This window comes from Rhinoderma darwinii, chromosome 5 (assembly GCF_050947455.1).
Source record: "Rhinoderma darwinii isolate aRhiDar2 chromosome 5, aRhiDar2.hap1, whole genome shotgun sequence".
Lineage (NCBI taxonomy): Eukaryota > Metazoa > Chordata > Amphibia > Anura > Rhinodermatidae > Rhinoderma > Rhinoderma darwinii.
Genome location: NC_134691.1, coordinates 343147038 through 343173430, shown reverse-complemented (window position 1 = coordinate 343173430; position 26393 = coordinate 343147038).

The following is a 26393-nucleotide window of genomic DNA, read 5'->3' as shown; positions in this document are numbered from 1 at the left end:
GGGGGTGTTGTATAAAATATCAGGGGACCAATAGTCTCTAATACTGGGCTTTTTGACGAGACCAAAACTTAAAAATATGCCCCAAAATGTCCCTAATTCCACTGCATTTGTGGGGGTTGAATTTTGGCCTCTCGCATAAAACGAGTCAGGGTTCTGGGATATGAACTGAGCTGCATAGATGTTGGTCTGCTGGACCATTCAATTTAAAAGGGTGTCAGCAAAGAAAAGTTTAAAATAATCTATGGGGCTGAACCCCGTAGTATCAACTTGAATGCCTGAGGTGGCCGTAAATTCAGGCACCTGGGGGGTATAACTGCCCATGTCAGCTCAGGCAGAGCAGGACCTATGGCTCTTCTGCGCTGACGGGGGGTGCAGACAGTTGCTTGATACGGACCAAGATGAGAGCACGAACTGTGCTTCAACTTCGCTTGCACTGTCTGTATCGGCCCTCCTGGCCAGTAACAGTTGCGGTCAGGAAACTGTCACCGTGGGCTTTGCGGTAAAGCACTTGCAATCTGGACGTACAATCACGCCCTTTGTGGGAAGGGGTTAAAAAGCAAACATTCAAATTCATAATTTTGCCGTCGCTGCTTTTTTTTTTTATAGATTCCCCTTTTTAAAAATCCATAAATATGAAACACAAATTTATACCCAGCCCAAAATGATCCCCAAAAAATCTGGACCTTATCCTCAAAATAGAAGTCCCCAAATAACCAAAAAAGTTCCGGCTGACAGTATACGGGGAGTCAGAGACGGAAAATTCCTGCCGTCCTTAATGCGAACATTTTCTTGGTTCTTAATCAGTGCGGGAGATTTATTACTAATGTCCTAAATGTAGACGGAATAAAACTGGACCAGACCGGCAGAAACTGCGCCAAATTCATCTCACGCCTGTTCTACTTTAGGTCTGACCTAACACATGCCGGTACATTTTATACACACAGGCAGTAATGTAATGTATATAGATACCGTATATGACAGGACATTATGGTACAAAGAAATGGAGAAGTCCTCGTAATGGGACGAAAATAATGTGAAAAATATAAATAAAACTATTGATTACAAAAAATTATAATAAAATAAAAAATTTTTTAAATGATTTTATTTTTAAATAAATTATCCCTATTGAAAAAAACACAATGGTGGAAGAGCTTTTTTTATTCCTTCATGTTCCTAAAAGTTAAACACTATATATATATATACACCTAAATATTACACTTTATAGCGGTTTTCTGGGATGTGACTTTTTTTTAGAAAGGCCTGGAAATTACATTTATTTCATTTCCAGCCTGTACTAAAAAATGTTCACATCCCGGATAAATCCTTCAAAATGTAAGAAAAAAGTATTTTATATTTCATGTCTTGTTCGTCTGATTCCGGCCGTGGGAATATAAAACATGTCGATGTTTTTTGCTGTTGTGTGAAGTTTGTACAATAAACTTTATTTCTATTTTATTGTATTTTTTTCCCCCAATTTTCCTTCATTCATTTTATTTTTAACATTTTTGAAGTCACATTAAGGAATTATTACTAATAATTTCCTGGCAAATGTCTGTAAGAAATGTCCTAACAACCGGCAATATAAGAAGACGGCCCTGGGGTCCTTTCAGTATTCAATGTTTAACTGAATCACGAATTTAATACTTGAACGTCCCAATCAAAGTGCTGAACCGGATCCTTCACCCCGCTGTGATGTCATGGATTAAGTGCTCAGTAACCCTGACATCATACATGGCGCTTCGAAAGAAGGGGTTCAAAATTAAAAAGGTCAAATATAACCCCACAGTAATAGTGTAGCACTCAGTATAGGTGCCACTATATACTATATACTTATATACATGTTCACTGTAGTGTTGATAATGGAGATACAGTGCAGATGCTTGTGTCTGGTGCTAGGATGATGTCACAATGGTGGGTGTGGCTTGGTGATGACATCACACATTGTGTCTGGTGCTGATGATGTCACAATGGTGGGTGTGGAATGGAGATGACATCACACAGTGTTGTGTCTGGTGCTGTGATGATGTCACAATGGTGGGTGTGACTTGGAGATGACATCACACAGTGTGTCTGGTGCTGTGATGATGTCACAATGGTGGGTGTGGCTGGGAGATGACATCACACAATGTATTGTGACATCATGGGGGTATATAAGGGGCCGCCATCCACCTGCAGCCTTTTTCTGGATTACCATATTTTGGTGACAGGAGATTCTTCTTGGAGACAATGAGGTTTATTCTTCTACTTGTGTTTCTGGATATAATCCACCCAACACATTGTGTTTCACTGCCGGTGAGTATTTACCTCTTATTACACCCTGAACCCCCGGACCCGGCTGTACTGTGGGGGATGGGCTATATGTGAATGTACTGATCACCTTGTGTCTTCCAGGACTTTTCATACTGGATTAATGTCATTCTGACCTATGAAAGTCCAACCCACCACCTGAGACCATGGAAGTTTGAGGTAAGTCTCCGTTCTCTCCGTATAATAGATGATGTCTTATTCCTCATGATAAGATTAGGACATTCTTTGTATATATCTGTAGGTTCTTGTCTGGGATCTTATATCAGATCTTGTCTTTCAGGACTTCCAGTCGGAGGACATCGTTCCTCACATAAGGATAATATTACAGCTCTATGGGGTGAGTGATAATACCAGTATAATACCGTGTTTCCCCGAAAGTAAGACAGTGTCTTACTTTCTTTTTATCCCCAAAAGCCCCACTATGTCTTACTTTCGGGGTATGTCTTATATTGGAAAAAAATTGTCGAATTATTATTATTTTTTTTTCACAAACTTTATTTAACTGTTTTAAATTTTTTTTTTTAGTCCCACCAGGGGACTTCACTATGCGATGTGCCGATCGCATATATAATGCTTTGGTATACTTCGTATACCGAAGCATTATTGCCTGTCAGTGTAAAACTGACAGGCAACCTATTAGGTCATGCCTCCGGCATCGACTAACAGGCAGATGCTGAAGGCAGACCTGGGGGTCTTTGTTAGACCCCCGGCTGTCATGGAAACCCGACGGCGACCCGCGATTTGTTTGCGGGGGCGCCGATCGGGTGACAGAGGGAGCTCCCCCCTCTGTCAAACACATTAAATGCCGCTGTCACTATTGACAGCGGCATTTAATGGGTTAAACTGCCGGAATCGGCGCGCGCACATAGGGGTGCAAACTAAAGAGGGGGGACCGCACATTTATTATGGAGCTCCTCCCCATGTACAGAATAGCCGTGGGGCACAGCACACATATAATATTGGGCCCCTCCCCATGTACCGAGCAGCCTATGTATACATTACTAACTCTCCCTGCCCCCACTGTCCACAGTCCCGTATAACAGACTTTGTTTCCTCCGATTGCAGGAATTTGTATCTGACCCCGTTGGTGACCCGTATGTTCCGCCTGGTCATAGACGGACACGAGAGCGGTGCATTGGCGTAAGTTCAGCTCATATTTAAACTTTTCCGTATATGACTCTATGATCCTGGGACCCCTGTACTAATTCTCATCACTCCCCTTATAGAATAATCTATCAAAGTCCACCGCCGCCCCCCGAGAGAAGCTGACAATATTACAGAGGACTTATAAATGGATGGCAGCGAAGGTCTTTGAGGTAAGTGATAAATTCTTGGTATTGGATTTCGGTTAAAGTGCAAGCAGAGCTCGGTCTTATGGCTTCCAACTTATTCTTTGTGTTGGTTCTTTGTATTACAGGACACCCCTCCACCCGTGGTCCCTAGAGAGGTCCTCGCTGCGTGTAATGTAACACCCTGTGATCGGATCATCTATGGCGTGGTGTGCGCTGGACTCATGTCACCGCTCATTGCACTGCTGATCTTGGCTGCATGGCTTGTACTAAGTCAGAGAGAGGACGACTTGTCCCATCAACATTCGAAACTCTCCGATGCCAAGAACAAACGAAATCTGCAGATCATCAAGAGAGCGGTGGACGCTCCACTGGTGGCCGATTCCAAAATTGCACAAGGCCCCATAAGATCAGTTGATGTGCCCGAACCATTTCCACTGCCGAAATTCACACCGTTGATGGTAAGGCACCTTTATGAAAAAAGTGACTTGGCCATGTACGTGAAAAAAAAATACATCAGGACTTTGGAGGAGATTATTGTCATGAAACGTCTTGAGGTGTTCCTTGGGATCAAGTCATCAGATGCTGAACCGATGGTGAAGATACCAAACCATCCCCCACTGTTTCAGCAGGTGTATTACCAGACATCTGCCGCTGACAACCAGCAACAAGGGGCTCAGACATCTGCCGCTGACAACCAGCAACAAGGGGCTCAGACATCTGCCGCTGACAACCAGCAACAAGGGGCTCAGACATCTGCCCCTGACAACCAGCAACAAGGGGCTCAGTGCATCCGCAGGGGAACATCCGCGGTGCTCAATCAAGACCATCCAGCACCTTCCAAGGCTCCTTCTCCCCAGGAAACTGACAACAACAAAACAACTATTGCTCCTGGGGACTCCATCCTCCATGACACCCATGGCGAGAAAAAGTCACAGTAACGTAATGTGCGGTTCAGTAATGTCGTCCGTGTCCGTCCAATTCGTCCTGACCACCTGTATAGGCATGCTCGTACCTCTAAAGAACATTCAGAAAGAATATTCATCTATGACTATGACCTCGACTCCGAAGAGAGCGACCTGGACTCCGAAGAGAGCGATCTAGAGAATCAGGAATGCTGCCTCTTCATACGGATCCTGCGCCTCATTAAAGACATATTCTACTGTAACTTGTGCTGCTCAGAAGTCGAGGAAAACTGAGGTACAAAAGAGGAACCGGACAGCTTTTCTGGAGGACATTTCCACCATCAGAAACCTCCACAGTGAGGTCGGACCGGACAATCACATCACAGAGATTAATAAAACATCTTCACTCTGATACCAGGTGTTAATGTGCGGTGTGTACCGGAAAATGCCCCTAACCGGGGGGTCGGGTCTGGGGTCTGTATTAGTTTAGGGGTCTGGTCTGGGGTCTGTATTAGTTTAGGGGTCTGGTCCGAAGTCTGTATTAGTTTAGGGGTCTGGTGTCTGTATTAGTTTAGGGGTCTGGTGTCTGTATTAGTTTAGGGGGTCCGGTCTGGGGTCTGTATTAGTTTAGGGGTTTGGTCTGGGGTCTGTATTGGTTTAGGGCTTTGGTCTTGGGTCTGTATTTGTTTAGGGGTCTGGTCTTGGGTCTGTATTAGTTTAGGGGTCTGGTCTGGGGTCTGTAATAGTTTTGGGGTCTGGTGTCTGGATTAGTTTAGGGGTCTGGTGTCTGTATTAGTTTTGGGGTCTGGTCTGGGGTCTGTATTAGTTTAGGAGTCTGGTCTGGGGTCTGTATTAGTTTAGGAGTCTGGTCTGGGGTCTGTATCAGTTTTGGGATCTGATCTGGGGTCTGTATTAGTTTAGGGGTTTGGTCTGGGGTCTGTATTAGTTTTGGGGTCTTGTCTGGAGTCTGTATTAGTTTAGGGGTCTGGTCTGGGGTCTGTATTAGTTTTGGGGTCTGGTGTCTGTATTAGTTTAGGGGTCTGGTCTGGGGTCTGTATGGGTTTAGGGGTCTGGTCTGGGGTCTGTATTAGTTTAGGGGTCTGAGGTCTGTATCAGTTTTGGGATCTGGTCTGGGGTCTGTATTAGTTTTGGGGTCTGGTCTGGAGTCTTTATTGGTTTAGGGGTCTGGTCTTGGGTCTGTATTAGTTTTGGGGTCCGGTCTGGGGTCTGTATTAGTTTAGGGGTCTGGTCTTGGGTCTGTATTAGTTTAGGGGTCTGGGGTCTGTATTAGTTTTGGGGTCCGGTCTGGGGTTTGTATTAGTTTTGGGGTGTGATATGCCCTTGGTTTGGGGCTGTACTATCAGGGGTGTAACGAGAAAGGGCTGAGTCCCATAGTAAACTTTTGAATGCCCCCCCATTGAGTATGAACATTCACCAGCTTCATGTGACAGTTATCGGGTCTATTTTATTTATATCAAGTATTTTTTTAGATTTTATTAATAATGATTTATTTTGCTGGGGATGATTTTTTATTTTTTTTGTAAAATAGATCGTGTGAACGTGGTGATTGGTTCTCTTCACAAGGACGCACTTTCCTGCATAATAGCGTGAAAAAAACAAATTAGCCCGCCAAGTGTTCTCTTACCCGTCCGTACAGGTTTAGGAATAACGTGACAAGCATTAACCCCTCGGTGACATTTCAGGTACAGTTACGTCGCTGCCGCTAAGCTGTTTGAACCATGCAAGCTAACTGTACGTGACTGTGATGGCGCCGGTTCAGTAGCCGATCCCGCACCACCACTAGCGGGTATCAAAGGGTTAATTCCGACTGATTAACCCCTTAGGTGCCATGGTCAACAGCTACCACAGCATCCTTGAGGTTACATCGACTCCCCTCCCCCCACAGATTTGATTGCAGTTTGTCATTGGTCGTAGAGTGTAAAACTGACAGGTATAATACACTGTGATCCATAAGTATTGCTGTGTATTATACAAGCGATCAGACAGTTGGATCCTCAGGTCTCCTAGTGGAACTTTTTAAAATTAGGCCACTTTTAAATGACTTAAATAGCAAGTTTTCACAGATCTATACCCCTGAAAAAAATATTGCGGTGGATGATTCTCTGTCCTTTTCAAAGGCCGGCTACAATTCAGGCAATATTTGCCTATATAAGGGGGCCCGATTTGGGTTAAAAATGTATAAATTATGTGAGAGTGACTCGGGCTACACTCATAAATTCAGAGTTTTTGAAGGGAAAGACTCCCGACTGATCCCTCCAGAATGCCCCCCATCACTCAACAGCAGTGGAAAAATTGTATGGGACCTTTTGCACCCTCTTTTCGATAAGGGGTACCATTTATATGTGGACAACTTCTATTAGAGCGTACCCCTCTTCAGTTGCCTGTCTCCAAATAAAACTCTGGCCTGTGGCACCATACACCGTAATCAAAAACGCCTGCCAGAGTCCCTGGTCTACCAGAAATGAAAATCTGGGGAAATTAGGGGTCTTTGTAATGAGGACTTGCTGCTTGTCAAATTTGGTAACAAGAGAGATGTCCTGATGCTCACAATGATTCACCCGGACAGCGGCAGCCACATTCCTGTACGCGGGACAAGTCGTACCCTCTGTAAGCCTCGGTGCATACTGGACTACAATAACTATATGTTGTTTGGTATAAAAACTTCCCGTAAACCTCATCCAAGTGTCCCTATATAATTATTTTGTAATTTTTAGAAAGGCGGGGAACCAGGGATCCTATCTTAAATATCAAGGAAAGGTCATAAAAAATCTTATATTTGGAGACCAGGCCCAGGGGAGGGGAGGGGCGGCATCATCTAGTCAAGCCAGCAGAATTGTACCAGGACAACATTTCCCATCCAAAGTGCCCCCTAAAGGCAAAAAAAGCCGACCCTAAAAGAGATGTCGCGTATGTTCTAAGAACGGAATATGAAGGGAAACCAGTTACCAATGCGACACCTGCCCAGAGAAACCAGCGCTCTGCATTAGGGACTGTTTCCGTGTGTACCAGACATCCCTAAATTAATAATTGTATTTTGAAAAATAAATGGGCTCAGTTATGGGGGTTTCCATCATTCTGACCCCTATGAGCCTCTGAAATCTTGGCTTGCTGCAGGAAATCAAAATGTTCTACAAAATGTATAAAATTATTAATAAATTTCTAAGTCTTCTAAATTGCTAAAAAAATTATATATTTTTTCAAAACTGCTGCCAAAACAAAGTAATGAGATGGAAATATATATTTAATAAAAAAAATTGTACAGTATGATGGACATATGTGACATATTGCAGTTCAAATTAGGGAAAAAATTAAATTTTTACAAAATGTCATCAATTTTTTTAATTAATTTACGCAAATCGTATCCGCCTACTTTTACCACTAAAATCAAGTACAACATGTGACGAAAAAACTATCTCAGAATTACTTGGATGTGCAAAACTATTGCAGATTATTCTCTGATAGAGTCAGATATAACGGATTTTCAAAATCTGCCTTGGTCATTAAGTGAATAACTGGCTCGGTCATTAAGTGGTTAAAGGGTAACTAAAGTTTGACAAAATTCTGACATGTCATAGTGACATGTCAAAAGTTTTGATTGGTGGGGGTCCGAGCACTGAGACCAATCGCTCAAACGAAGCGGAAGAAGCGCTGAGCTGCTTCGTGTCTGTTCGGCTTTTTCTACCATGTATCGGAGGACGGGGTCAGAGACTTTCTATTTAGCCCGTACTCCAATACATTGATTTCCGGAAAAATCCGAACAGACACGAAGCGGCTGAGCACTCACACGAGCGCTTCTGCCACTTTCCTTGAGCGATTGGTGGGGGTCTCAGTGCTCGGAACCCCACCAATAAAAACTTCTGACATGTCACTATAACATGTCAGAAGTTTGTCAAACGTTTAGTTATCCTTTAATTATTTTATTGTTAACATTTTTGTAGTCACATTAAGGATTTATTGCTAATAATTTCCTGGCAAATGTCTGTAAGAAATGTCCTAACAACCGGCAACAGTATTTCATTGTAAAAAACAGCAAAAACTTTTTCAAAATGAACATTTTTATAAATTTGAATGTATCTTCTTGTAAGACAGATAGTTATACCACCCAAAATAGTTGCTGATTAACATCCCCCATATTTCTACTTTAGATTGTTAGAATTTTTTGAACATCCTTTTATTTTTCTAGGACGTTCCATGCTTAGAAATTTATCAGCAATTTCTCAAATTTTCAAGAAAATGTCAAAAGGCTATTTTTACAGGGACCAGTTCAGTTGTGAAGTGGCTTTGAGGGGCCCATACAATACAAACCCCTCATAAATCACCCCATTTAAAAGAAACTGCACTCTCAAAGTATTTAAAACAGCATTTATAAAGTTTGTTAACCCTTTAGACGTTTCACAAGAATTAAGGCAAAGTAGAGCAAATTATAGCATTTTTTTGGCAGAAATTCATATTTAATCCATAAAACAGAAGGTTTTACCAGAGAAACGCAACTCAATATTTATTGCCCAGGTTCTGCCCAGGTTCATTTGTAAAGCAACTTCTCCTGAGTAAAGCAATATCACACATGTGGTCAGAAACTGCTGTTTGGACAGACGGCAGAGCTCAGAAGGGAAGGAGTGTCATTTGGCTTTTGAAGCTCAAATTTAGGTGGAATAGTTTGCGGCGCCATGTTGCATTTGCAAAGCCCCTGAGGTGACAAAACAGTGGAAACCCCCCACAAGTGACCCATTTGGAAAACTACACCCCTCAATGAATTTATCAAGGGGTATAGTGAGCATTTTGACCCCACAGTTTTTTTGCAGTAATTATTGGAACTAGGCCGTGAAAATAAAAATCTAAATTTTTTTCATAAAATGTAGGTTTAGCTATTTTTTTTTACATTTCCATAAGAACTAAAAGCGAAAAAGCACCGCCACATTAGTAGATCAGTTCTCCCGAGTACAACAATCCCCCATATGTGACCATAAACGGCTGTTTGAGTATATGGCAGGGCTCAGAACATAAAGAGCCCCATGCAACATCTGAGGCCTACCATGGTGGCATTTACTGCCCTGTGTCATGAAAAAAGAGGCTCTGGGATGTCAAAATATTAGAAACCCCAGAAAATTTACTCCATTTTGGAAACTAAACCCCTGAACGAATTCATCTAGAGGAATAGTGAGAAATTTTAATATGTGCAGTAACTGAGGAGTACTTGGAAAAGCCGCAATGGAGGGAGAGGGAATGGCCGGTCCCACTACCAACCTACCCACATTTCCATAATATCCAGCCCAAAAAATAAATCAAAGTCCTCAGAGCTAAAAAACATTTGCTGAGACAACCAATCTGATCTGGATTTATTCTTCTCACCCAGATTTGCAACTTGGATGGGACAGACACTCCCTCGGGTTCTTGGTATGGTGAGAATTTTTAATTTAGTTTTATTTATATTTCTTACAAATTTTAAATGGGGCTGGTCAGTAAAAAAAAAAATTATTTGTCATGGCCAATAAGGGAGACAGAAAAGGTGGATAAAGAATAAATAAATGAAAAATCCAGGGAGCTGTGATATCATTTGAAACATTGTTTCAGGCACAGGTCGGGCTTTGTGGGACACGTCTCTCATTGGCATGTGATGTCCTTACGAATACCGCGATTGGCGCACACACCGCATTTTTTTAGGGGCTTCTGTTTGTTTTCAGTGGGGGGGATTTCTGTGGGGAAATGCTGTCTGGGAATTATCCTGCTGACCGAAGGACCAGATGAACTGCCCTCCCCTTCCTGGTCTGCAAATATCAGGGCCTTGATGACTTTTTCCTGAAATTGCAGGAACGTTTCCCCACCGCCGGCTTATCTGCAGAGGACGAAGGCGTTGTATAAAGCGATCTGCGTAAGATGCACAGGCAGCTTCTTATACCTTTGTCTTGCGCATGGCGCTGTACGGTCTTACGCCACCCATATATTTGTTGTACTCCTGTACGCAAAATGGTTTGGGGACTTGGGTGGTGGATCCGCATACAGGGACAAGGCTGCAGCTGTCAGTATAGGGACGTCCCTTTTATCCTTATATTTCAGGAGCAGCAGGTCGTCGCTGCTGACAGCTCTGCTCTCTCCTACCTTCAGTGTCTGGCCCAGCAAAGTTTCGGGGAGGCCCTTCTGATTTTAGTGGATTGTTCCGCACGCCAATGTGGATTTGGACGAAAGAACTTTTTTACAATTGGAAACTGTTATAAAAGTTGTCCAGATATAGATGATATAGTTTGCCATGCAAAGATTGAACACGATCCCATACGATCTTTCCACTAATCCCTAGGGAGAGGGGCATTCTGGGGGATCTATATGGGAGTCTTTCTCCTCATAAACTCTAAAAGAGTGGGTGTAACCGGTGGCACTTTCACATAACTTTTATGCCGTACCGGGCTCTATTACTGGGTAGATGCTGCCTGAAGTGCGGTCTACCCTTGAAGCTCACCAATCACTCATCTACTGCAATGTATTGTTGGGGGTATAAACTTGGGAAAGTAGTGGGCAATTATCAAAACTTGGGTCCTGTGGGGTGGGCAGTGACTGTTGTCGTTGTAGTGCAGGAGCCTCATCATAGCTTCAAATTGTGCCCTGCTCATAATTGTGCGGTACAGGGGGGGGGGGGTGTTGTATAAAATATCAGGGTACCAATAGTCTCTAATACTGGGCTTTTTGACTAGACCAAAACTTAAAAATAGGCCCCAAAATTTCTCTAATTCCACTGCATTTGTGGGGTTTCAATTTTGGCCTCTCACGTAAAACGAGTCGGGGTTCTGGGATATGAACTGAGCTGCATAGATGTTGGTCTGCTGGACCATTAAATTTAAAAGGGTGTCAGCAAAGAAAAGTTTGATATAATCTATGGGGCTGAACCCCGTAGCATCAACTTGAATGCCTGAGGTGGCCGTAAATTCAGGCACCTGGGGGTATAATTGTCCACAGCTACCCATGTCAGCTCGGGCAGAGCAGGACCTATGGCTCTTCTTTGCTGACGGGGGGTGCAGACTAAGAGTCGCTTGATACGGACGAAGATGAGAGCACGAACTGCGCTTCACCTTCGCTTGCGCTGTCTGTATCGGAGCAGAGCATTTCATATCCTTCCCCAGCTGTGAAAGGCCTCCTGGCCATAATGAGGGATATTACAAATACGAACTAAAACCAAAAATAACTACGCAAAATTTTTTGTAATTTTTTTTTAAAACTTTTTATTTTTAACAAAACAAACCCCCGCTACTCCTGGGTGAGCAACAGGAACGGACCGGCGACCCTGCTGTATTTGATAAGTGAGGATACCCTACCTACTAGGGAAATTCTAAATGTGAGGGAACTTGGGCAGTGGGCAATCTAGGGGCACAGCAGGGCAATAGCGGCAGGTGATGTGACAGTTGATGGCTGGGCACAGGTCACATGTCACTTTGGGTGGATGAATCAGATGACCAGTGGGCACCAAATGTGGTGAACACTGGTAAGTGGGCAGAAATTGGGCAGATATGAGGGTTTTATAAGATTCTACTTCTCTTTTCTTCACTGTAAGAAATGTCCTAACAACCGGCAATATAAGAAGACAGCCCTGGGTCCTTTCTGTATTAAATGTTTAACTGAATCACGAATTTAATACTTGACTGTCCCATTCAAAGTGCTAAATCGGATCCTTCACCCCACTGTGATGTCATGGATTAAGTGCTCAGTAACACTGACATCATACATGGCGCTTCGCAAGAAGGGGTTAAAAATTAAAAAGGTCAAATATAACCCTACATCAAAAGTGTAGCACTCAGTATAGGGGCCGCTATATACTATATACTTATATACATGTTCCCTGTAGTGTTGATAATGGAGATACAGTGCAGATGCTTGTGTCTGGTGCTGTGATGATGTCACAATGGTGGGTGTGGCTTGGAGATGACATCACACAGTGTTGTGTCTGGTGCTGTGATGATGTCACAATGGTGGGTGTGGCTGGGAAATGACATCACACAATGTATTGTGACATCATGGGGGTATATAAGGGGCCGCCATCCACCTGCAGCCTATTTCTGGATTACCATATTTTGGTGACAGGAGATTCTTCTTGGAGACAATGAGGTTTATTCTTCTTCTTGTGTTTCTGGATATAATCCACCCAACACATTGTGTTTCACTGCCGGTGAGTATTTACCTCTTATTACACCCTGAACCCCCGGACCCGGCTGTACTGTGGGGGATGGGATATATGTGAATGTACTGATCTCCTTGTGTCTTCCAGGACTTTTCATACTGGATTAATGTCATTCTGACCTATGAAATTCCAACCCACCACCTGAGACCATGGAAGTTTGAGGTAAGTCTCCGTTCTCTCCGTATAATAGATGACGTCTTATTCCTCATGATAAGATTAGGACGTTCTTTGTATATATCTGTAGGTTCTTGTCTGGGATCTTATATCAGATCTTGTCTTTCAGGACTTCCAGTCGGAGGACATCGTTCCTCACATAAGGATAATATTACAGCTCTATGGGGTGAGTGATAATACCAGTATAATAGTTTATTATTATTATACTGCATATAAAGCACCAGTCCATCTATATGACTTATACATAGGGGTGCAAACTAAAGAGGGGGGACAGCGCACATTTATTATGGAGCTCCTCCCCATGTACAGAACATCCGGGGGGGGCACAAGACACATATAATATTGGGCCCCTCCCCATGTACACAGCAGCCCATATATACATCACTAATATTCCCTGCCCCCACTGTCCACAGTCCCATATAACAGACTTTGGGCGTTATTTATGATAACTGTTTAACAGTAAAACTGTCCTTGTTGCCCATAACAACCAATCAGAGCTCAGCTTTTATTTCTTGTTGCCGATAGAATCCAATCAGAGCTCAGCTTTCATTTATTGTTGCCTATAGCAACCAATCACAGCTCAGCTTTCACTTCTTAACCTGCCTGGGAAAGAGGAAAGCTGCTCTGTGATTGGTTGCTATGGGTAACAAGGACAGTTTTACTGTTAGACCATTGTGATAAATCTGCCCCACACTTAATATTAAATGTGAAGAAGTGTAATAAAGATATAATCTAGTGATATAGACCCCCCCCCTCCTATGACCCCTGATGTCACCAGCTCCGCCATGTCAACTATCTGGGCCCCATACAATCCAATGTGCCATATCTCCCATACTACATCTTGTACCCCATAATATACAATTGGGGGCATCTGAGGGTGTTTAGAGGGAAAAACATCATCATAATGCAGCATAAAAATAATTGTATCCCCTTTCCATGCACAGACGTGTCCTATCTTTTGTGGAGACTTTCTACGGCCCGGACTCCATCCCGCAAATATACGGGAAGGTGTTAGTGGTCAATAGAAGTGAATTGGTCCATAATTGCAGACAAATTCTGCGGTCGTGTTCCTGCGGCCTTAATATGGAGCACCTCCCCATGTACAGAACACCTGGCAGGGCACAGGACACATATAATATGGAGACCCTCCCCATGAACAGAACAGCTGGGGGGGGCACAGGACACATATAATATGGAGACCCTCCCCATGAACAGAACAGCTGGGGGGGGCACAGGACACATATAATATGGAGACCCTCCCCATGAACAGAACAGCTGGCGGGGGGCACAGGACACATTTAATATGGACCCCTCCCCATGTACACAGCAGCACATATACATCACTAATATTCCCTGCCCCCACTGTCCACAGTCCCGTATAACAGACTTTGTTTCCTCTCATTGCAGGAATTTGTATCTGACCCCGTTGGTGACCCGTATGTTCCACCTGGTCATAGACGGACACGAGAGCGGTGCATTGGCGTAAGTTCAGCTCATATTTAAACGTTTTCATATGTGACACTATGATCCTGGGACCCCTGTACTAATTCTCATCACTCCCCTTATAGAATAATCTATCAAAGTCCACCGCCGCCCCCCGAGAGAAGCTGACAATATTACAGAGGACTTATAAATGGATGGCAGCGAAGGTCTTTGGGGTAAGTGATAAATTCCCCGTGTTGGGGTTCGGTTAAAGTGCAAGCAGAGCTCGGTCTTATGGCTTCCAACTTATTCTTTGTGTTGGTTCTTTGTATTACAGGACACCCCTCCACCCGTGGTCCCTAGAGAGGTCCTCGCTGCGTGTAATGTAACACCCCGTGATCGGATCATCCATGGTGTGGTGTGCGCTGGACTCATGTCACCGCTCATTGCACTGCTGATCTTGGCTGCATGGCTTGTACTAAGTCAGGGAGAGGACGACTTGTCCCATCAACATACGAAACTCTCCGATGCCAAGAACAAACGAAACCTGCAGATCATCAAGAGAGCGGTGGACGCTCCACTGGTGGCCGATTCCAAAACTGTAAGATCAGATGATGTGCCTGAACCATTTCCACTGCCGAAATTCACACCGTTGATGGAAAGGCACCTTTATGAAAAAAGTGACTTGGCCATGTACCTGGAGAAAAAATATATCAGGACTTTAGAGGAGATCATTGTCATGAAACGTCTTGAGGTGTTCCTTGGGATCAAGTCATCAGATGCTGAACCGATGGTGAAGATACCAAACCATCCCCCACAGTTTCAGCAGGTGTATTACCAGACATCTGCCGCTGACAACCAGCAACAAGGGGCTCAGACATCTGCCGCTGACAACCAGCAACAAGGGGCTCAGACATCTGCCGCTGACAACCAGCAACAAGGGGCTCAGATATCTGCTGCTGACAACCAGCAACAAGGGGCTCAGACATCTGCCGGTGACAAACAGCAACAAGGGGCTCAGTGCATCCGCAGGGGAACATCCGCGGTGCTCAATCAAGACCATCCACCATCTTCCAAGGCTCCTTCTCCCCAGGAAGCGGACAGCAATAAAACAACTATTGCTCCTGGGGAATCCATCCTCCATGACACCCATGGCGAGAAAATGTCACAGAAACGTAATGTGCGGTTCAGTAATGTTGTTCGTGTCCGACCAATTCGTCCTGACCACCTGTATAGGCATGCTCGTATCTCTAAAGAACATTCCGAAAGAATATTCATCTATGACTATGACCTCGACACCGAAGGGAGCGACCTGGACTCCGAAGAGAGCGATCTAGAGAATCAGGAATGCTGCCTCTTCATACGGATCCTGCGCCTCATTAAAGACATATTCTGCTGTAACTTGTGCTGCTCAGAAGTCGAGGAAAACTGAGGTACAAAAGAGGAACCGGACAGCTTTTCTGGAGGACATTTCCACCATCAGAATCCTCCACAGTGAGGTCGGACCGGACAATAACATCACAGAGATTAATAAAACATCTTCACTCTGATACCAGGTGTTAATGTGCGGTGTGTACCGGAAAATGACCCCAAACTGGGGGGTCGGGTCTGGGGTCTGTATTAGTTTAGGGGGTCCAGTCTGGGGGTCTGTGCTACTTTAGGGGTCTAGTCTGGGGTCTGTATTGGTTTATGGGTCTGGTCTGGGCACTGTATTACTTTAGGGGTCTGGTCTGGGGTCTGTATTAGTTTAGGGGTCTGGTCTGGGGTCTGTAATAGTTTTAGGGTCTGGTCTGGGGTCTGTATTAGTTTAGGGGTCTGGTGTCTGTATTAGTTTTGGGGTCCGGTCTGGGGTCTGTAGTAGTTTTGGGGTCCGGTCTGGGGTCTGAATTACTTTAGGGGGTCTGGGGTCTGTATTAGTTTTGGGGTCTGGTCTGGGGTCTGTATTAGTTTAGGGGTCTGGTGTCTGTATTAGTTTTGGGGTCCGGTCTGGGGTCTGTAGTAGTTTTGGGGTCCGGTCTGGGGTCTGTATTAGTTTAGGGGGTCTGGGGTCTGTATTAGTTTAGGGGTCTGGTCTGGGGTCTGTATTAGTTTTGGGGTCCGGTCTGGGGTCTGTATTAGTTTTGGGGTGTGATTTGCCCTTGGTTTGGGGCTGTACTATCAGGGGTGTAACGAGAAAGGGCTGGGTCCCATAGTAAACTTTTGAATGGCCCCCCATTGAGTGTGAACATTCACCATCTCCATGTGACAGTTATCGGGTCTATTTTATTTATGTCAAGTATTTTTTTTAGATTTTATTAATAATGATTTCTTTTTCTGGGGATAACGTTTGTCTTTAAGTAAAATAGATCGTGTGAACGTGGTGATTGGTTCTCTTCACAAGGACGCACTTTCCTGCATAATCACGTGAAAAAAACAAATTAGCCCGCCAAGTGTTCTCTTACCCGTACAGGTTTAGGAATAACGTGACAAGCGTTAACCCCTCGGTGACATTTCAGGTACAGTTACGTCGCTGCTGCCAAGGTGTTAGAACAATGCAAGCTAACTGTACGTGACTGTGATGGCGCGGGGTCAGTAGCCTATCCCGCATCACCACCAGCGGGTGTCAAAGGGTTAATTCCGACTGATTAACCACTTAGGTACCATGGTCAACAGCTACCACAGCATCCTTGAGGTTACATCGACATTTCCCCCCGCCCCCCAAGATTTGATCGCAGTTTGTCATTGGTCGTAGAGTGTAAAACTGACAGGTATAATACACTGTGATCCATAAGTATTGCTGTGTATTATACAAGCGATCAGACAGGTGGATCCTCAGGTCTCCTAGTGGAACTTTTTAAAATTAGGCCACTTTTAAATTACTTAAATAGCAAGTTTTCACAGATCTATACCCCTGAAAAAAATATTGCGGTGGATGAGTCTCTGTCCTTTTCAAAGGCCGGCTACAATTCAGGCAATATTTGCATATATAAGAGGGCCCGATTTGGGTTAAAAATTGATAAATTATGTGAGAGTGACTCGGGCAACACTCATAAATTCAGAGTTTATGAAGGGAAAGACTCCCGACTGATCCCTCCAGAATGCCCCCATCACTCAACAGCAGTGGAAAAATTGTATGGGACCTTTTGCACCCTCTTTTCGATAAAGGGTACCATTTATATGTGGACAACTTCCATTCGAGTGTACCCCTCTTCAGGTGACTGTCTGCAAATAAACCTCTGGCCTGTGGCACCATACACCGCAATCATAAAGGCCTGCCAAAGTCCCCGGTCTACCAGAAATGAAAATCTGGGGAAATCAGGGGACTTTGTAATGAGGACTTGCTGCTTGTCAAATTTGGTAACAAGAGAGATGTCCTGATGCTCACATGGATTCACCCGGACAGCGGCAGCCACATTCCTGTACGCGGGACAAGTCGTGTCGTCTGTAAGCCTCGGTGCATACTGGACTACAATAACTATATGTTGTTTGGTATAAAAACTTCCCGTAAACCTCATCCAAGTGTCCCTATATAATTATTTTGTAATTTTTAGAAAGGCGGGGAACCAGGGATCCTATCTTAAATATCAAGGTAAGGTCATAAAAAATGTTACATAGTTTGTACGGTTGAAAAAAGACACATGTCCATCAAGTTCAACCAAGGGATGGGAAAGGGGAAGTAAAAAATTTCTACACATAGCAGTTAATATTTTTTTGTTCTAGGAAATTATCTAACCCTTTTTTAAAGCCATCTACTGTCCCTGCTGTGACGGCTCCTGCGGTGTCTACTGTCCCTGCTGTGACGGCTCCTGCGGTGACTATTCCATAGATTCACCGTTCTCACAGTAAAGAAGGCTTGTCGCCTCTGCAGGTTGAACCTTTTTTTCTCCAGACGGAGGGAGTGCCCCCTTGTTTTTTGAGGGGATTTTACATGGAACAGGATTTCACCATATTTTTTGTATGTGCCATTAATATATTTATATAAGTTAATCATGTCCCCCCTTAGTCGTCTTTTCTCAAGGCTAAATAGGTTTAGTTCTTTTAATCTTTCCTCATAACTTAGATTCTCCATGCCCCTTATAAGCTTCGTTGCTCTTCTTTGTATTTTTTTCCAACTCCAGGGCATCCTTTCTATGAACTGGAGCCCAGAACTGGACTGCATATTCTAGATGAGGCCTCACTAATGCTTTGTAAAGTGGTAATATTACATCCCTGTCCCGCGAGTCTATGCCTCTTTTGATACACGACAATATTTTGCTGGCCTTTGAAGCAGCTGATTGACACTGCATGCTGTTATTGAGTTTATGATTTACAAGTACACCCAGATCCTTCTCAACAATTGACTCCCCCAGTGTAGCGCCCCCTAGGACATATGATGCCTGCAGATTATTACACCCAGATCCTTCTCAACAAGTGAATCCGCCAGTGTAGCTCCCCCTAGGACATATGATGCTTGCAGGTTTTTCGTACCCAGGTGCATAACTTTACATTTATCTACATTAAACTTCATTTGCCAAGTGGACGCCCAAACACTTAGTTTGTTTAAATCTGCCTGCAATTCACAAACATCTTCCATAGTCTGAACTATATTGCATAGCTTGGTGTCATCTGCAAAAATAGAAATAGTGCTATTAATCCCATCCTCTATATCATTAATAAATAAGTTGAATAATAGTGGTCCCAGCACTGAACCCTGGGGTACACCACTTATAACTGGGGACCAATCAGAGTAGGAATCATTGACCACAACTCTCTGGATTCGGTCCTTGAGCCAATTCTCAATCCAATTACAAACTATACTTTCTAAACCTATAGTCCTTAATTTACCCATTAGGCGTCTATGAGGGACAGTGTCAAATGCCTTTGCAAAGTCCAAAAACACTAAATCCACAGCGGCCCCTCTGTCTAGGCTTCTGCTCACCTCTCATATAAACACTATATCCACAGCGGCCCCTCTGTCTAGGCTTCTGCTTACCTCTTCATAAAAACAAATCAGGTTGGTTTGACAGCTTCTGTCCTTTGTAAAACCATGCTGTCTGTCACTTATAATACTATTTATTGTCACATAATTCTGTATATAGTCCCTCAATAGCCCCTCCAACATTTTCCCCACAATTGATGTTAAGCTTACTGGTCTATAATTACCCGGCGAAGACCTAGAGCCCTTTTTGAAAATAGGCACCACATTTGCGCTGCGCCAGTCCCTTGGCACTATACCACTCATGAGAGACTGTCTAAATATTATGAAGAGGGGGACAGAAATAACTGAACTAAGCTCTTTAAGAATTCTAGGGTGTAACCCATCTGGTCCCGGGGCCTTGTGTACATTTATTTTATTTAATTTAGCTTGGACCATATCTACATTCATCCAATTCAGTATATCAACTGATATATTAACAGCACCGGCAGCGGCTACAGCTGCTCCTTCTTCTGTTGTATATACAGAGCGGAAGAACCCATTTAGTAACTCTGCCTTCTCTTGATCCCCTGTGACCAACTCCCCATTACCACTATCTAAGGGTCCTACATGTTCAGACCTGGGCTTTTTTGCATTTATATACTTGAAGAATTTTTTGGGATTTTATATTTGGAGACCAGGCCCAGGGGAGGGGAGGGGCGGCATCATCTATTCAAGCCAGCAGAATTGTACCAGGACAACATTTCCCATCCGAAGTGCCCCCTACAGGCAAAAAAAGCCGACCCCAAAAGAGATGTTGCGTATGTTCTAAGAACGGAATATGGAGGGAAACCAGTTTCCAATGCGACACCTGCCCAGAGAAACCAGGGCTCTGCATTAGGGACTGTTTCCGTGTGTACCATACATCCATAAATTAATAATTGTATTTTGAAAAATAAATGGGCTCATTTATGGGGGTTTCCATCATTCTGACCCCTATGAGCCTCTGAAATCTTGGCTTGGTGCAGGAAATCAAAATGTTCTACAAAATGTATAAATTTATTAATAAATTTGTAAGTCTTCTAAATTGCTAAAAAAATTATATATTTTTTCAAAAGTGCTGCCAAAATAAAGTAATGAGATGGAAATATATATTTAATAAAAAAAATTGTACAGTATGATGGACATATGTGACATATTGCAGTTCAAATTAGGGAAAAAATGCAATTTTTACAAAATGTCATACATTTTTATATTTTTTAATTAATTTACGCAAATCGTATCCGCCTACTTTTACCACTAAAATCAAGTACAACATGTGACGAAAAAACAATCTCAGAATTAGTTGGATGTGCAAAACTATTGCAGATTATTCTCTGATAGGGCGGGTTCACACATGGCGGAATTGCACTTAAATTCCGCTGCGGACACTCCGCAGCGTTAATCCGCAGCGGAGCCGTTTCTACATTGACTTTCACTTTAATTTCGCAGTGTTCGTTTACACGATGCGTACAATTCCGCTGCGGAGCATAGGCTGCGGAGCGGAATTTGGTGTCCGCAGCATGCTCTGTCTGTTGCGGAGCAGTGGCGGACTCATGGCGGAATTTCTCCATTGACTTCAATGGAGATTCAAAGTTCCGCAATGAAGTCCGCAGCTGTCATGCACATGTCATGTGTGCTGCGGATGCGTCTTGCTTTTTTTACTTGACATTTCTTCATTCTGGCTGGACCTATGTATTTCTAGGTCTACAGCCAGACTGAGGAAGTCAATGGGGCTCCCGTAATGACGGGAGCGTTGCTAGGAGACGTCAGTAAATAGTCACTGTCCAGGGTGCTGAAAGAGTTAAGCGATCGGCAGTAACTGTTTCTGCACCCGGGACAGTGACTACCGATCCCAATATACATGTATCTGTAAAAAAAAATGAAGTTCGTACTTACCGAGAACTCCCTGTTTCTGTCTCCAGTCCGGCCTCCCAGGATGACGTTTCAGAGTAAGTGACGGCTGCAGCCAATCACAGGCCAAGCACAGGCTGCAGCGGTCACATGGACTGGCGCGTCATCCAGGGAGGTCGGGCTGGATGCCGAAGGAGGGACGCGTCATAAAGACAACGGCCAGTAAGTATGAATTTCTTTTACTTTCACTAGGGAAAGTGCTGTCCCTTCTCTCTATCCTGCACTGATAGGGAGAAGGGAAGCACTTTTCCCGCAGTCCGCAGCAGCTAGTCCGCATCAATTTTCTGCACATTTTGTGCAGATCCGCAGCCGTAATCCGCAACCCGGATTAGGTGCGGCATTGATGCGGACAGTTGCGGAGGAATTCCGCCATGTGTGGTCATGCCCATAGAGTCAGATATAACGGATTATCAAAATCTGCCTCAGTCATTAAGTGAATAACTGGCTCGGTCATTAACCCCTTAAGGACGCAGCCTAGTTTTGGCCTTAAGGCTCAGAGCTCATTTTTCAAATCTGACATATTTCACTTTATGTGGTAATAACGTCGGAATGCTTAAACCTACCCAAGCGATTCTGAGATTGTTTTCTCGTGACACATTGGGCTTCATGTTCGTGGTAAAATTTGGTCGATATATTCAGTGTTTATTGGTGAAAAATTGCAAAATGTAGAGAAAATTTTGAAAAAATTGCATTTTTCAGAATTTAAATGCATCTGATTGTAAAACAGACGGTTATACCACCCAAAATAGTTACTAGTTCACATTTTCCATATGTCTACTTTAGATTGGCATCGTTTTTTGAACATTCTTGTATTTTTCTTGGACGTTACAAGGCTTATAACATAAACAGCAATTTCTCATATTTTTAAGAAAATTTCAAAAGCCTTTTTTTTAAGGTACCTCTTGAGTTCTGAAGTGGCTTTGTGGGGCCTATGTATTAGAAACCCTGATAAAACACCCCATTTTAAAAACTAGACCCCTCAAAGTATTCAAAACAGCAGTTAGAAAGTTTTTTAACCCTTCAGGCATTTCACAGGAATTAAAGCAAAGTGGAGGTGAAATTTGCAAATTTCATTTTTCTTGCTGAATTTCAATTTTATTCATTTTTTTTTTCTGTAACAGAGAAGGTTTTACCAGAGAAACACTACTAAATATGTATTGTCCAGATTCTGCAGTTTTTATAAATGTCCCACATGTGGCCCTACTGTGCTCGTGGACTAAAACACAAGCCCTAGAAGCAAAGAAGCACCTAGTGCATTTTGAGGCCTCTTTTTTTATTAGAATATATTTTAGGCAGCATGCCAGGTTTGAAGAGGTGTTGAGGTGTCAAAACAGTAGGAATCCCCCAATAGTGACCCCATTTTGGAAACTACACCCCTCAAGGAATTCATTTAGGGTTGTTGTTACCATTTTGACCGCACAGTTTTTTCACAGCACGTATTTGAATTGGGCTCTGAAATGAAAAAAAATTCATTTTTTCCAATAAAATGATCTTGTGATCAAAATTTCTTATTTTCACAGGGAACAAAATACTCAATTTTGTTGCCCAATTTCTCCTGAGTGCATCAATACCCCATTTGTGGCAATAAACTGCCGTTTGGGCCCATGGGAGGCCTCAGAAGGGAAGGAGCGCTGTGTGTTCTTTGGAGTACAGATTTTGCTGGTTTGGTTTTCGGGTGCCATGTCGCATTTGCAGAGCCCCAGAGGTATCAAAGCAATGGAAACCCACCAGAAGTGACCCCATTTTGGAAACTACACCCCTCAAGAAATTCATTTATGGGTAATGTGACCATTTAGACTCCATAGTTTCTTCACAGAACTTATTTGAATTGGGCTGGGAATTTAAAAAATATATATTTTTTCCAATAATATGTAATTTTAGCTCAAAAATTCTTATTTTCACAAGAAATAAAATACTCCATTTTGTTGCCCAATTTGTCCTGAGTGCGGCAATACCCCATTTGTGGTGATAAACTGCCGTTTGGGCCCATGGGAGGCCTCAGAAGGGAAGGAGCGCTGTGTGTTCTTTGGAGTACAGATTTTGCTGGTTTGGTTTTCGGGTGCCATGTCGCATTTGCAGAGCCCCAGAGGTATCAAAGCAATGGAAACCCACCAGAAGTGACCCCATTTTGGAAACTAAACCCCTCAAGGAATTCATTTATGGGTAATGTGACCATTTAGACTCCATAGTTTCTTCACAGAACTTATTTGAATTGGGCTGGGAATTTAAAAAAAATATATTTTTTCCAATAATATGTAATTTTAGCTCAAAAATTCTTATTTTCACAAGAAATAAAATACTCCATTTTGTTGCCCAATTTGTCCTGAGTGCGGCAATACCCCATTTGTGGTGATAAACTGCCGTTTGGGCCCATGGGAGGCCTCAGAAGGGAAGGAGCGCTGTGTGTTCTTTGGAGTACAGATTTTGCTGGTTTGGTTTTCGGGTGCCATGTCACATTTGCAGAGCCCCAGAGCTATCAAAGCAATAGAAACCAATCACAAATGACCCCATTTTGGAAACTACACCCCTCAAGGAATTCATTTATGGGTGTTGTGACCATTTTGACCCCATAGTTTTTTCACAGAACTTATTTGAATTGGGCTGGGAATGAAAACAAAATTATTTTTTTCAAATAATATGTAGTTTTGGCTGAAAATTTCTTATTTTCACAAGAAACAAAATACCCCATTCTGTTGCGCAATTTGTTCTGAGTGCCGCAATACCCCATTTGTTGTGATAAACTGCCGTTTGGGCCCATGGGAGGGCTCAGAAGGAAAGGACCACCATTTGGCCTACTGGGGATTTTCTAGTGCGAAGTCATGTATGCAGAAGCCCCTGAGGTACCAGTACAGTTGAAACCCGCAAGAAGTGACCCCGTTTTAAAAACTACACCCTTAAGGCATTCATCTAGAGGTGTAGTGAGCATTTTGACCGTAGACCTACACCCCATAAACTGTAATGTGGGTTCTCCCGGGTATGGCAATACCCTACATGTGGCTGTTATCAGCTGCCTGGACACACAGCAGGGCCCAGAGGGGAAAGACGAGGGGGGATAAGCTGTGTGGAGTGCATCAGGGTAAGTAAAATTGGGGTAAATTATAAACCAAGGGATGTATGATAAATTTTAAAACACTTTCATACAGAGCTCTGGTTATTCGGGACACGTGTCACATTGATATATTGTGTCATCCATTATCGCCCTCTTATAGCAGACTTTGCACCTCTTTTGACTTTTTCCCTTCTTGCCAGTTTGGGGAACTTCTCCTGGAAAGTGTTGCCCTGGTACGATGCGTGTGGGCTCGCTTCCAGAAGTACTGGGTGCCCCCCCCTTCTTGGTCCCTAAAGATTAGGTTCTTGATAATCACCTGCATTGTACAATGCCATCTGTATGATGTGCCCGGCCAGCTTCTTATACCACACCGCATGGCGCTGTAGGGCTTCAGGGCTTGATCTTACAAGTCCATCCCTCCCATGTACCTATTGTAGTCCAGGATGCAGTCTGGTTTGGGGGTGGCCTTTCCTTCATATATCCTAAACCTGTAGGTATACCCTGATGCACTCTCACAGCTTATACATCTTCACGCCATACCTTGCCCTCTTACCTGGCAGGTACTCACGGAATTGAACCCTCCCTTTAAAATGTACCAGGGACTCATCAATAGAAATACATTTCTCGGGGGTGTATGCTTGGGAAAACCGGGCACTGGAACGGTCTAATAGGGGTGTCCATTTATACAAACGGTCAAAACTGGGGTCATCTCTGGGTGGGCACGGCTCATTATCAGTATAATGTAAGAAGCGAAGTATTGCCTCATTTATTTATTTTTTTAGGTTCCAGTTCAGTTCTGAAGTTGCTTTGAGGGGCCCATATATTAGAAACCCCTATCAAAAACCCCATTTTAGAAACTAGACCCCTCAAAGTATTCACAACAGCATTTAGAAAGTTTATGAACCCTTTAGGTGTTACACAAAAAATTAGAGCAAAGTAGAGGTGAAATTTACATTTTTTTTTTGTCAGAAAATCCTCTTTATACCATTTTTTTATAACACAAAAGGATTTATCAGTGAAACGCAAATTAATACGTATTGCCCAGATTCTGCAGTTTTGAGAAATATCCCACATGTGGCCCTCGGGCGGTAATGGACGGAAGCACCGGCCTCCGAAGCAAAGGAGCACCTAGTGGATTTTGAAGCCTCTTTTTTATTAGGCACCATGTCCGGTTTGAAGAGGTCTTGTGGTGCCAAAACATTGGGAACCCCCCAAAAGTGACCCCAATTTGGAAACTAGACCCCTTGAGGAATCCATTGTAGTTTTCTTGGGGTGCATGCGGCTTTTTGATCAGTTTTTATTCTATTTTTAGTTGGCGTGGTGACTAAAAAACAGCAATTGTACTATTGTTTTTTTTTTTCGTTTTTTTTTACAGCGTTCACGGTGCGCTATAAATGACTTATTCACTTTATTCTGCGTGGCGATACGATTACGGCGATACCAGATGTTTATAGTTTTTTTTTATGTCTTATGGCGTTTGTACAATAAAATAAGTTTTGTAAACAATCATTCACTTTTTGTGTTACCTTATTCTAAGAGGCAGAACTTTTTTATTTTTTAATCAATAAAGCCGTGCGAGGACTTATTTTTTGCGTAACGAACTGTAGTTTCCATCAGTACCATTTTTAGGTACATGCGACTTTTTGATCTCTTTTTATTCCATTTTTTGGGAGGTGAAGTGACCAAAGAATTGTGATTGTGGTTCGGTTTATTATTATTTTATTTTACGGCGTTCACCGTGCGGGATAAATAATGAAATAATTTTGTAGTTCAGGCCGTTACGGACGCGGCGATACCAATTATGTATAGTTTATTTGTTTGTTTATATATTTTTATTAATAATAAAGAACTGATAAGGGAAAAGGGGGGACTTTTACTTTTATTACTTTTAAATCTTTTATTTTCTTATTTTTACACATCTTTTTTTAACTTTTTTTTAACTTTATTACTTTGTCCCACTAGGGGACATGAGGGCAGGAGGCCCTGATCGCTATTCTAATACACTGCACTACATGCGTAGTGCAGTGTATTAGAACTGTCAGCTACTCACTGACAGCAAGCATAGTGGGTCCTGACGTTGTCAGGACCCACTAGGCTTCCGTCTATGGCATAGCCGGACGCCATTGTTTGGTGTCCGGTTGCCATAGTCACCATCGCCGGCCGCTATCGCGTAGCAGGCCGGCGATGGCAGCTTAACCCCTAAAAAGCCGCGATCTCTATAGAACGCGGCTTTTAAGGG